The sequence below is a fragment of the Phalacrocorax carbo genome, chromosome 29 (assembly GCF_963921805.1).
Source record: "Phalacrocorax carbo chromosome 29, bPhaCar2.1, whole genome shotgun sequence".
Lineage (NCBI taxonomy): Eukaryota > Metazoa > Chordata > Aves > Suliformes > Phalacrocoracidae > Phalacrocorax > Phalacrocorax carbo.
Window position 1 is genome coordinate 944,892 of NC_087541.1, and position 12,671 is coordinate 957,562.

General features: G+C 54.7%; 1 protein-coding gene across 1 annotated transcript in view; it reads right to left on the reverse strand.

The window, feature by feature from the left end:
* The window catches only part of OXA1L (OXA1L mitochondrial inner membrane protein), a 257,560-nt gene that overhangs the window by 106,349 nt on the left and 138,540 nt on the right, over positions 1–12,671 (reverse strand). The window lies entirely within an intron of this gene.

The following is a 12,671-nucleotide window of genomic DNA, read 5'->3' on the forward strand; positions in this document are numbered from 1 at the left end:
CACAGCTCTCCCTGACCCGCAACTAACTGTGACCCACAGCTCTCCCTGCCCCATAGATTTCTGTGCCCCACACCTCTCCATGCCTCACACCTCACCCTGCCCAAAGCTTTCCCTGCTCCAGGGCTAACTGTGACCCACAGCTCTCCCTGACCTACAGCTCTACCTGCCCCACAGCTGTGATCCACAGCTCTCCCTGCCCCACAGCTCTCCCAGTCCCACAGCTGTGACCCACAGCTCCCCCTGACCCACAGGTCTCCCTTACCCACAGCTGTGACCCACAGCTCTCCCTCACCCACAGCTGTGACCCACAGCTCTCCCTGACCCACAGCTCTCCCTGCCCCACAGCTCTCCCTGACCCACAGCTGTGACCCACAGCTCTCCCTGCCCCACAGCTCTCCCTAAACCACAGCTGTGACCCACAGCTCTCCCTGCCCCACAGCTCTCCCTCACCCACAGCTGTGATCCACAGCTCTCCCTGCCCCACAGCTCTTCCTGGCCCCACAGCTTACTGTGACCCACAGCTCTCCCTGACCCACAGCTCTCCCTAAACCACAGCTAACTGTGACCCACGGCTCCCCCGACCCACAGCTCTCCCTGCCCCACCGCTAACTGTGATCCACAGCTCTCCCTGACCCACAGCTCTCCCTGCCCCACAGCTAACCGTGACCCACAGCTCTCCCTGCCCCACAGCTGTGATCCACAGCTCTCCCTGCCCCTCAGCTCTCCCTCACCCACAGCTAACTGTGACCCACAGCTCTCCCTGACCTACAGCTCTACCTGCCCCACAGCTGTGATCCACAGCTCTCCCTGCCCCACAGCTCTACCTGCCCCACAGCTCTTCCTGGCCCCACAGCTTACTGTGACCCACAGCTCTCCCTGACCCACAGCTCTCCCTAAACCACAGCTAACTGTGACCCACGGCTCCCCCTGACCCACAGCTCTCCCTTACCCACCGCTAACTGTGACCCACAGCTCTCCCTGACCCACAGCTAACTGTGATCCACAGCTCTCCCTGACCCACAGCTCTCCCTGCCCCACAGCTAACCGTGACCCACAGCTCTCCCTGCCCCACAGCTCTCCCTCACCCACAGCTAACTGTGACCCACAGCTCTCCCTGACCTACAGCTCTACCTGCCCCACAGCTGTGATCCACAGCTCTCCCTCACCCACAGCTCTCCCTGCCCCACAGCTCTTCCTGGCCCCACAGCTTACTGTGACCCACAGCTCTCCCTGACCCACAGCTCTCCCTGACCCACAGCTGTGACCCACAGCTCTCCCTGCCCCACAGCTCTCCCTGACCCACAGCTCTCCCTCACCCACAGCTAACCGTGACCCACAGCTCTCCCTGCCCCTCAGCTCTCCCTCACCCACAGCTGTGACCCACAGCTTTCCCTGCCCCACAGCTCTCCCTGACCTACAGCTCTACCTGCCCCACAGCTGTGATCCACAGCTCTCCCTGACCCTCAGCTCTCCCTGCCCCACAGCTCTTCCTGGCCCCACAGCTTACTGTGACCCACAGCTCTCCCTGCCCCACAGCTCTCCCAGGAACCACAGCTAACTGTGACCCACGGCTCCTCCTGACCCACAGCTCTCCCTTACCCACCGCTAACTGTGACCCACAGCTCTCCCTGCCCCACAGCTAACCGTGACCCACTGCTCCCCCTGACCCACAGCTGTGACCCACACCTCTCCCAGTCCCACAGCTCTCCCTGCCCCACACCTCTCCCTGCCCCACATCTCCCCCCAGCCCATCCCTGCCTCTGGCTGCGAGATTTTGTGTCCAAAACTGAAGTTCTGGTTCCATAAGGAAGAATTTTGGGTCCAAACCGGAGCTTTTTGGGTCCAAACCGAAGTTCTGGTTCCATAATGGTGGTTTTTGGGTCCAAAAATGAGCTTTTTGGGTCCAAACCTGAAGTTCTGGTTCCATAATGGTGTTTTTTGGGTCCAAAATCGAGATTTTTGGGTCTAAACCGGAGCTTTTTGGGTCCAAAATCAACTTCTGTTTCCATAATGAAGATTTTTGGGTCCAAAATTGAGCCTTTTGGGTCCAAACCTGAAGTTCTGGATCCATAATGAGATTTTTGGGTCCAAAATAGAGATTTTTGGGTCCAAACCCAACTTCTGTTTCCATAATGAAGATTTTTGGGTCCAAACTTGAGCCTTTTGGGTCCAAACCTGAAGTTCTGGTTCCATAATGGTGGTTTTTGGGTCCAAAATCAAGATTCTTGGGTCGAAACCGGAGCTTTTTGGGTCCAAAATCAAGTTCTGTTTCCACAAGGAAGATTTTTGGGTCCAAAATCGAGCTTTTTGAGTCCAAAAGAGAGATTTTTGGGTCCGAACTGGAGCTTTTTGGGTCCGTAAGGCAGTTCTCGCCCCCCCGCCGGTGCTTTTTTGGGGGCAGAAGGGAGGTTTTTGGGTCCAAACGGGCGCTTTTGGTCAAGGAGCCGCCGCCTGGGCCCGGAAGGGAGATGATCAAAAAAGTGCAAAACCAGAAATACCGAAGAATTCACTCAAAAACCCCCCTCCCTCCCCCCCCGCGAGGTCCACCCCCGGGTGGAAAAAGGCGGCCGGGCGTCACCTCCCCCGCCCGGCGCCAACTTTGGGTGAATTTCTGCAAAATCGGGCCACGGCGGGAGGGGGAGGGGCAGCCCCAAAATCGCCCTTTCTAGCCCCGGGGTGAGGGTGGGGTGGCCCCTCCCCCCCCCCCCCCCCCGCTGGGCGTGAGGGGGCGGCAGCCAATAGGATCGGGGAGAGTTAGGGCCGATGACCAATGGGATTGAGGACCCCTAGGGTCAATAGCCAATAGGATCAATAGCCAATAGGATCAATAACCGATAGGGCTGATAAATAGGGTCAATAACCGATAGGGCTGGTAACCAATAGGGTCAATAGTCAATAGGATCAATAGCTGATAGCCAATAGGATCAATAACTGATAGGATCAATAGCCAATAGGATCAATAACTGATAGGGCTGATAAATAGGATCAATAGCCGATAGCCAATAGGATCAATAGCCAATAGGATCAATAGCCAATAGGATCAATAACCGATAGGGCTGATAAATAGGATCAATAGCTGATAGCCAATAGGATCAATAACCGATAGGATCAATAGCCAATAGGATCAATAGCCAATAGCCAATAGGATCAATAGCCGATAGCCAATAGGATCAATAGCCGATAGGGCTGATAAATAATAGGATCAATGGCCAATAGAGCCGATAACCAATAGGATCAAGAATCAATAGGATCAATAACTGATAGGATCAATAGCCAATAGGGCTGATAAATAATAGAATTAATAACCAATAGATTCAATGGCCGATAGGGTCGATAATCAATAGGGCTGATAAATAATACGATCAATACCCAATAGGCTGGATTAATAATACAATTAATAGCCAATAGGGTCGATAATCAATAGGATCAATAGCTGATAGAGCCAATGGCCGATAGGATCAATGGCCGATAGGATCGATGGCCGATAGGATCGATGGCCGATAGGATCGATAGCCGATAGGATCAATGGCCGATAGGATCAATGGCCGATAGGATCGATGGCCGATAGGATCGATGGCCGATAGGATCGATAGCCGATAGGATCAATGGCCGATAGGATCGATGGCCGATAGGATCGATGGCCGATAGGATCGATGGCCGATAGGATCGATGGCCAAATTTACTGTTTCGCCCTTAATTTGGGTTCTTCCCCTCCGCAGGTGGCTGCTGGTGGCGAGAGGCGGAGCCAGGTGGGAGCCAATCGGGATGGGGGGGAGGGCGGGATCCCAGCCGGGATTGGGGGGTGGGGGGTGGGATCGGGCCCCGCCCCCCTCGGCCCCGCCCCTCGGGTGTGGTCCCCCAGGAGCGGGTTTAGGCGTGACACGGCTGGGTGAGCTGTGCCAGCTAGGCTCAGACGTGAGCTTAGTTAGCAACGCCCGCCTTCACTGTGCGTGAGTAAAGCCCAGCTTAGAGCCTTGCTGGCAAAGCTCCACTTCAAGCTTACCTAGAAAAGCCCAGCTTAGAGCTTGGCTAGCCATGCTCAGCTTAAGATTATGTAGCAAAGCTCAGATCAGGGCTGAGCTAGAGATCAACTTTGAGCTTTGATATTGTAAGGCAAAGCCCAGCTTAGAGCTGATCTAGCCTTGTGCAGCTTCTATATTACCTAGGAAAGCCCAGCTTAGGCTCTGCTAATAATTATCAGTTCTGAACTTTGATATAATTGAGCAAAGCCAAGCTCAGAGTCTTGCAGGCAAAGCTCAGCTTCATTAATATCTAACAAAGACCAGCTCTAAGCCATTAAGCCATGCTCAGCGTCAAGCTGTGCCAGCCAGGCTTATCGAGCCGTGCTTGGCCTCCATAATACCAAGGAAAGCTCAGCTCAGTGAGCTGTGCTAATATTGCTCAGCTTTAGTACTCCCTAGGAAAGCCCAGCTTAGAGCTTGGCTAGCCATGCTCAGCTTTAAGCTTTGACATTTAGCAAGAAAGCTCAACTCAGGGCTTGGCTAGCCATGCTCAGCTTGAGTATTGTCTAGGAAAGCCAGCCTAGTGGTGTGCAAGCTCTGCTCAGCTTAACACTACCCAGCAAAGCCCAGCTCGGAGCTGTGCAGGCCACGCTCAGACTCAGTATTATCTAGCAAAGCCCAGCTCGGAGCCCTGCTAGCAATGCCCAGCTTCAATCTTGTCTAGCAAAGCCCAGCTTAGAGCCACACAAGCTGCTTTCAGTATCAAGCTGTGCCAGCCAGGCTTACCGAGCTGTTCTAGCCTTGCTCAGCCCCAGTACTACCTGGAAAGCCCAGCTTAGACCTCTACCAGCAATGCCCTGCTTCAATCTTGTCTAGCAAAGCCCAGCTTAGAGCCATGCAAGGCGTGGTTGGCCTCGAGCTGTGCCAGCCAGGCTTAGCAAGCACATGCTGGCCCTGCTCTGCCTCGATATTATTAGCAAAGCCCAGCTCAGAGCTGTGCAAGCTCTGCTCAGCTTGGATACCACCTTGGAAAGCCCAGCTTAGAGCTATCCTAGCACTTAGCAGGTTCAGTATTATCTAGCAAAGCTCAGGTGTGGGCCGTTAGCCACGCCCTGCTTCAGTATTGCCTAGCAAAGCCCAGCCTTGAGCCATGCAAGCTGTGCTCAGTGTTGAGCCTTGCAGCCATGCTAGCCTTTCTCAGCCTCAGTATTACCCAGCAAAGCACAGCTCTGAACTTCACTATTATGTAGGAAAGCCCAGCTTAGAGCTCTGCCAGCCGTGCTCGGTGTCTCTATTATCTGGAAAAGCCGAGTTCGGACCTGTCCTAGCCATGCTCAGCTTTGAGCTTTGATATTTTCTAGGGAAGCCCAGCTTAGGGCTGGGCTAACCATGCTCAGCTTTGATATTACCAAGGAATGCCCAGCTTAGAGCTCTGCTTGCTATGCTCGGCGTCTCTATTAGCTAGAAAAGCCCAGCTCAGACCTGTCCTAGCCATGCTCAGCTTTGATATTATCTACGAAAGCCCAGCTTAGGCTCTGTTAACAGTGCTCAGCGTTGGTATTGCCTAGGAGAGCCCAGCCCAGAGCTATGCTAGCCATTACCAGTCTTGAGCTTTGATATAATTGAGCAAAGCCAAGCTCAGAGTCTTGCAGGCAAAGCTCAGCTTCATTAATATCTAACAAAGACCAGCTCTAAGCCATTAAGCCGTGCTCAGCGTCAAGCTGTGCCAGCCAGGCTTATCGAGCCGTGCTTGGCCTCCATAATACCAAGGAAAGCTCAGCTCAGTGAGCTGTGCTAATATTGCTCAGCTTTAGTACTCCCTAGGAAAGCCCAGCTTAGAGCTTGGCTAGCCATGCTCAGCTTTAAGCTTTGACTTTTAGCAAGAAAGCTCAACTCAGGGCTTGGCTAGCCATGCTCAGCTTGAGTATTGTCTAGGAAAGCCAGCCTAGTGGTGTGCAAGCTCTGCTCAGCTTAACACTACCCAGCAAAGCCCAGCTCAGAGCTGTGCAGGCCACGCTCAGACTCAGTATTATCTAGCAAAGCCCAGCTCGGAGCCCTGCTAGCATTGCCCTGCTTAAATAATACCTAGCAAAGCCCAGCTTAGAGCCATGCAAGGCGTGCTCAGGGTCGAGCTGTACCAGCCGTGCTTAACAGGCTGTGCTGGCCGTGCTTAGCTTTAGAACTGTCTAGCAAAGCTGAGCTCAGAACTGTGCTAGCACTGCTCAGGGTTGATATTACCCAGAAAAGCTCAGCTCAGAGCTGTGCTAGCAAAGCTCAGCTCTAAGCTCCCAGACTGCCCAGGAAAGCTCAGCTCAGCACTGTGCTAGCAAAGCTCAGCTCTAAGCTCCCAGACTGCCCAGGAAAGCTCAGCTCCACACTGTGCTAGCAAAGCTCAGCTCTAAGCTCCCAGACTGCCCAGGAAAGCTCAGCTCCACACTGTGCTAGCAAAGCTCAGCTCTAAGCTCCCAGACTGCCCAGGAAAGCTCAGCTCAGCACTGTGCTAGCAAAGCTCGACTCTAAGCTCCCAGACTGCCCAGGAAAGCTCAGCTCAGAGCTGTGCTAACAAAGCTCAGCTCTAAGCTCCCAGACTGCCCAGGAAAGCTCAGCTCAGCACTGTGCTAGCAAAGCTCAGCTCTAAGCTCCCAGACTGCCCAGGAAAGCTCAGCTCCACACTGTGCTAGCAAAGCTCAGCTCTAAGCTCCCAGACTGCCCAGGAAAGCTCAGCTCAGCACTGTGCTAGCCAAGCTCGGCTCTAAGCTCCCAGACTGCCCAGGAAAGCTCAGCTCCACACTGTGCTAGCAAAGCTCAGCTCTAAGCTCCCAGACTGCCCAGGAAAGCTCAGCTCCACACTGTGCTAGCAAAGCTCAGCTCTAAGCTCCCAGACTGCCCAGGAAAACTCAGCTCAGTACTGTGCTAGCAAAGCTAAGCTCTAAGCTCCCAGACTGCCCAGGAAAGCTCAGCTCAGAGCTGTGCTAGCAAAGCTCAGCTCTAAGCTCCCAGACTGCCCAGGAAAGCTCAGCTCCACACTGTGCTAGCAAAGCTCGGCTCTAAGCTCCCAGACTGCCCAGGAAAGCTCAGCTCCACACTGTGCTAGCAAAGTTCGGCTCTAAGCTCCCAGACTGCCCAGGAAAGCTCAGCTCAGAGCTGTGCTAGCAAAGCTCGGCTCTAAGCTCCCAGACTGCCCAGGAAAGCTCAGCTCAGAGCTGTGCTAGCAAAGCTCAGCTCTAAGCTCCCAGACTGCCCAGGAAAGCTCAGCTCAGCACTGTGCTAGCAAAGCTCAGCTCTAAGCTCCCAGACTGCTCAGGAAAGCTCAGCTCAGAGCTGTGCTAGCAAAGCTCAGCTCTAAGCTCCCAGACTGCACAGGAAAGCTCAGCTCCACACTGTGCTAGCAAAGCTCAGCTCTAAGCTCCCAGACTGCCCAGGAAAGCTCAGCTCAGCACTGTGCTAGCAAAGCTCAGCTCTAAGCTCCCAGACTACCGAGGAAAGCTCAGCTCAGCACTGTGCTAGCAAAGCTCGGCTCTAAGCTCCCAGACTGCCCAGGAAAGCTCAGCTCAGCACTGTGCTAGCAAAGCTCAGCTCTAAGCTCCCAGACTGCCCAGGAAAGCTCAGCTCCACACTGTGCTAGCAAAGCTCAGCTCTAAGCTCCCAGACTGCCCAGGAAAGCTCAGCTCCACACTGTGCTAGCAAAGCTCGGCTCTAAGCTCCCAGACTGCCCAGGAAAGCTCAGCTCAGAGCTGTGCTAGCAAAGCTCAGCTCTAAGCTCCCAGACTGCCCAGGAAAGCTCAGCTCCACACTGTGCTAGCAAAGCTCAGCTCTAAGCTCCCAGACTGCCCAGGAAAGCTCAGCTCCACACTGTGCTAGCAAAGCTCAGCTCTAAGCTCCCAAACTGCTGAGGAAAGCTCAGCTCAGAGCTGTGCTAGCAAAGCTCAGCTCTAAGCTCCCAGACTGCCCAGGAAAGCTCAGCTCCACACTGTGCTAGCCAAGCTCGGCTCTAAGCTCCCAGACTGCCCTGGAAAGCTCAGCTCCACACTGTGCTAGCAAAGCTCAGCTCTAAGCTCCCAGACTGCCCAGGAAAGCTCAGCTCAGCACTGTGCTAGCAAAGCTCAGCTCTAAGCTCCCAGACTGCCCAGGAAAGCTCAGCTCAGTACTGTGCTAGCAAAGCTAAGCTCTAAGCTCCCAGACTGCCCAGGAAAGCTCAGCTCAGAGCTGTGCTAGCAAAGCTCAGCTCTAAGCTCCCAGACTGCCCAGGAAAGCTCAGCTCAGAGCTGTGCTAGCAAAGTTCGGCTCTAAGCTCCCAGACTGCCCAGGAAAGCTCAGCTCAGAGCTGTGCTAGCAAAGTTCGGCTCTAAGCTCCCAGACTGCCCAGGAAAGCTCAGCTCAGAGCTGTGCTAGCAAAGCTCAGCTCTAAGCTCCCAGACTGCCCAGGAAAGCTCAGCTCAGAGCTGTGCTAGCAAAGCTCAGCTCTAAGCTCCCAGACTGCCCAGGAAAGCTCAGCTCAGCACTGTGCTAGCAAAGCTCAGCTCTAAGCTCCCAGACTGCCCAGGAAAGCTCAGCTCAGAGCTGTGCTAGCAAAGCTCAGCTCTAAGCTCCCAGACTGCTCAGGAAAGCTCAGCTCAGAGCTGTGCTAGCAAAGCTCAGCTCTAAGCTCCCAGACTGCCCAGGAAAGCTCAGCTCAGCACTGTGCTAGCAAAGCTCAGCTCTAAGCTCCCAGACTGCCCAGGAAAGCTCAGCTCAGCACTGTGCTAGCAAAGCTCAGCTCTAAGCTCCCAGACTGCCCAGGAAAGCTCAGCTCAGCACTGTGCTAGCAAAGCTCAGCTCTAAGCTCCCAGACTGCCCAGGAAAGCTCAGCTCCACACTGTGCTAGCAAAGCTCAGCTCTAAGCTCCCAGACTGCTGAGGAAAGCTCAGCTCCACACTGTGCTAGCAAAGCTCGGCTCTAAGCTCCCAGACTGCCCAGGAAAGCTCAGCTCAGAGCTGTGCTAGCAAAGCTCAGCTCTAAGCTCCCAGACTGCCCAGGAAAGCTCAGCTCAGAGCTGTGCTAGCCAAACTCGGCTCTAAGCTCCCAGACTGCCCAGGAAAGCTCAGCTCCACACTGTGCTAGCAAAGCTCGGCTCTAAGCTCCCAGACTGCCCAGGAAAGCTCAGCTCAGAGCTGTGCTAGCAAAGCTCAGCTCTAAGCTCCCAGACTGCCCAGGAAAGCTCAGCTCAGCACTGTGCTAGCAAAGCTCAGCTCTAAGCTCCCAGACTGCCCAGGAAAGCTCAGCTCAGCACTGTGCGAGCCAAGCTCGGCTCTAAGCTCCCAGACTGCCCAGGAAAGCTCAGCTCAGCACTGTGCTAGCAAAGCTCAGCTCTAAGCTCCAAGACTACCGAGGAAAGCTCAGCTCCACACTGTGCTAGCAAAGCTCGGCTCTAAGCTCCCAGACTGCCCAGGAAAGCTCAGCTCAGCACTGTGCTAGCAAAGCTAAGCTCTAAGCTCCCAGACTGCTCAGGAAAGCTCAGCTCAGAGCTGTGCTAGCAAAGCTCAGCTCTAAGCTCCCAGACTGCCCAGGAAAGCTCAGCTCAGCACTGTGCTAGCAAAGCTCGGCTCTAAGCTCCCAGACTGCCGAGGAAAGCTCAGCTCAGAGCTGTGCTAGCAAAGCTCGGCTCTAAGATCCCAGACTGCTCAGGAAAGCTCAGCTCAGAGCTGTGCTAGCAAAGCTCAGCTCTAAGCTCCCAGACTGCCCAGGAAAGCTCAGCTCAGCACTGTGCTAGCAAAGCTCGGCTCTAAGCTCCCAGACTGCCCAGGAAAGCTCAGCTCAGAGCTGTGCTAGCAAAGCTCAGCTCTAAGCTCCCAGACTGCCCAGGAAAGCTCAGCTCAGAGCTGTGCTAGCAAGGCTGAGCTTTGAACTTCAGCATTATCTAGCAAATCCCAGCTTAGATCCCTGCTAACAACGCTCAGCTTCAATAGTACCTAGCAAAGCCAAGCTTAGAGCCATGCAAGGCGTGCTCATGGTCGAGCTGTACCAGCCGTGCTTATCGAGCCGTGCTGGCCGTGCTTAGCTTTAGAACTGTCTAGCAAAGCTGAGCTCAGAGCTGTGCTAGCACTGCTCAGGGTTGATATTACCCAGAAAAGCTCAGCTCCACACTGTGCTAGCAAAGCTCAGCTCTAAGCTCCCAGACTGCCCAGGAAAGCTCAGCTCAGAGCTGTGCTAGCAAAGCTCAGCTCTAAGCTCCCAGACTGCCGAGGAAAGCTCAGCTCAGCACTGTGCTAGCAAAGCTCAGCTCTAAGCTCCCAGACTGCTGAGGAAAGCTCAGCTCCACACTGTGCTAGCAAAGCTCGGCTCTAAGCTCCCAGACTGCCCAGGAAAGCTCAGCTCAGAGCTGTGCTAGCAAAGCTCAGCTCTAAGCTCCCAGACTGCCCAGGAAAGCTCAGCTCAGAGCTGTGCTAGCCAAACTCGGCTCTAAGCTCCCAGACTGCCCAGGAAAGCTCAGCTCCACACTGTGCTAGCAAAGCTCGGCTCTAAGCTCCCAGACTGCCCAGGAAAGCTCAGCTCAGAGCTGTGCTAGCAAAGCTCAGCTCTAAGCTCCCAGACTGCCCAGGAAAGCTCAGCTCAGCACTGTGCTAGCAAAGCTCAGCTCTAAGCTCCCAGACTGCCCAGGAAAGCTCAGCTCAGCACTGTGCTAGCCAAGCTCGGCTCTAAGCTCCCAGACTGCCCAGGAAAGCTCAGCTCAGCACTGTGCTAGCAAAGCTCAGCTCTAAGCTCCAAGACTACCGAGGAAAGCTCAGCTCCACACTGTGCTAGCAAAGCTCGGCTCTAAGCTCCCAGACTGCCCAGGAAAGCTCAGCTCAGCACTGTGCTAGCAAAGCTAAGCTCTAAGCTCCCAGACTGCTCAGGAAAGCTCAGCTCAGAGCTGTGCTAGCAAAGCTCAGCTCTAAGCTCCCAGACTGCCCAGGAAAGCTCAGCTCAGCACTGTGCTAGCAAAGCTCGGCTCTAAGCTCCCAGACTGCCGAGGAAAGCTCAGCTCAGAGCTGTGCTAGCAAAGCTCGGCTCTAAGCTCCCAGACTGCTCAGGAAAGCTCAGCTCAGAGCTGTGCTAGCAAAGCTCAGCTCTAAGCTCCCAGACTGCCCAGGAAAGCTCAGCTCAGCACTGTGCTAGCAAAGCTCGGCTCTAAGCTCCCAGACTGCCGAGGAAAGCTCAGCTCAGAGCTGTGCTAGCAAAGCTCAGCTCTAAGCTCCCAGACTGCCCAGGAAAGCTCAGCTCAGAGCTGTGCTAGCAAGGCTGAGCTTTGAACTTCAGCATTATCTAGCAAATCCCAGCTTAGATCCCTGCTAACAACGCTCAGCTTCAATAGTACCTAGCAAAGCCAAGCTTAGAGCCATGCAAGGCGTGCTCATGGTCGAGCTGTACCAGCCGTGCTTATCGAGCCGTGCTGGCCGTGCTTAGCTTTAGAACTGTCTAGCAAAGCTGAGCTCAGAGCTGTGCTAGCACTGCTCAGGGTTGATATTACCCAGAAAAGCTCAGCTCCACACTGTGCTAGCAAAGCTCGGCTCTAAGCTCCCAGACTGCCCAGGAAAGCTCAGCTCAGAGCTGTGCTAGCAAAGCTCAGCTCTAAGCTCCCAGACTGCCCAGGAAAGCTCAGCTCAGCACTGTGCTAGCAAAGCTCAGCTCTAAGCTCCCAGACTGCTCAGGAAAGCTCAGCTCAGAGCTGTGCTAGCAAAGCTCAGCTCTAAGCTCCCAGACTGCCGAGGAAAGCTCAGCTCAGAGCTGTGCTAGCAAAGCTCAGCTCTAAGCTCCCAGACTGCCCAGGAAAGCTCAGCTCAGCACTGTGCTAGCAAAGCTCAGCTCTAAGCTCCCAGACTGCCCAGGAAAGCTCAGCTCAGCACTGTGCTAGCAAAGCTCAGCTCTAAGCTCCCAGACTGCCCAGGAAAGCTCAGCTCCACACTGTGCTAGCAAAGCTCGGCTCTAAGCTCCCAGACTGCCCAGGAAAGCTCAGCTCAGAGCTGTGCTAGCAAAGCTTGGCTCTAAGCTCCCAGACTGCCCAGGAAAGCTCAGCTCAGAGCTGTGCTAGCAAAGCTCGGCTCTAAGCTCCCAGACTGCCCAGGAAAGCTCAGCTCAGCACTGTGCTAGCCAAGCTCGGCTCTAAGCTCCCAGACTGCTCAGGAAAGCTCAGCTCAGCACTGTGCTAGCAAAGCTCAGCTCTAAGCTCCCAGACTGCCCAGGAAAGCTCAGCTCAGCACTGTGCTAGCAAAGCTCAGCTCTAAGCTCCCAGACTGCCCAGGAAAGCTCAGCTCAGAGCTGTGCTAGCAAAGCTCAGCTCTAAGCTCCCAGACTGCCCAGGAAAGCTCAGCTCAGCACTGTGCTAGCAAAGCTCGGCTCTAAGCTCCCAGACTGCCCAGGAAAGCTCAGCTCCACACTGTGCTAGCAAAGCTCGGCTCTAAGCTCCCAGACTGCCCAGGAAAGCTCAGCTCAGAGCTGTGCTAGCAAAGCTCGGCTCTAAGCTCCCAGACTGCCCAGGAAAGCTCAGCTCCACACTGTGCTAGCAAAGCTCGGCTCTAAGCTCCCAGACTGCCCAGGAAAGCTCAGCTCAGAGCTGTGCTAGCAAAGCTCAGCTCTAAGCTCCCAGACTGCCGAGGAAAGCTCAGCTCAGCACTGTGCTAGCCAAGCTCAGCTCTAAGCTCCCAGACTGCCCAGGAAAGCTCAGCTCCACACTGTGCTAGCAAAGCTCAGCTC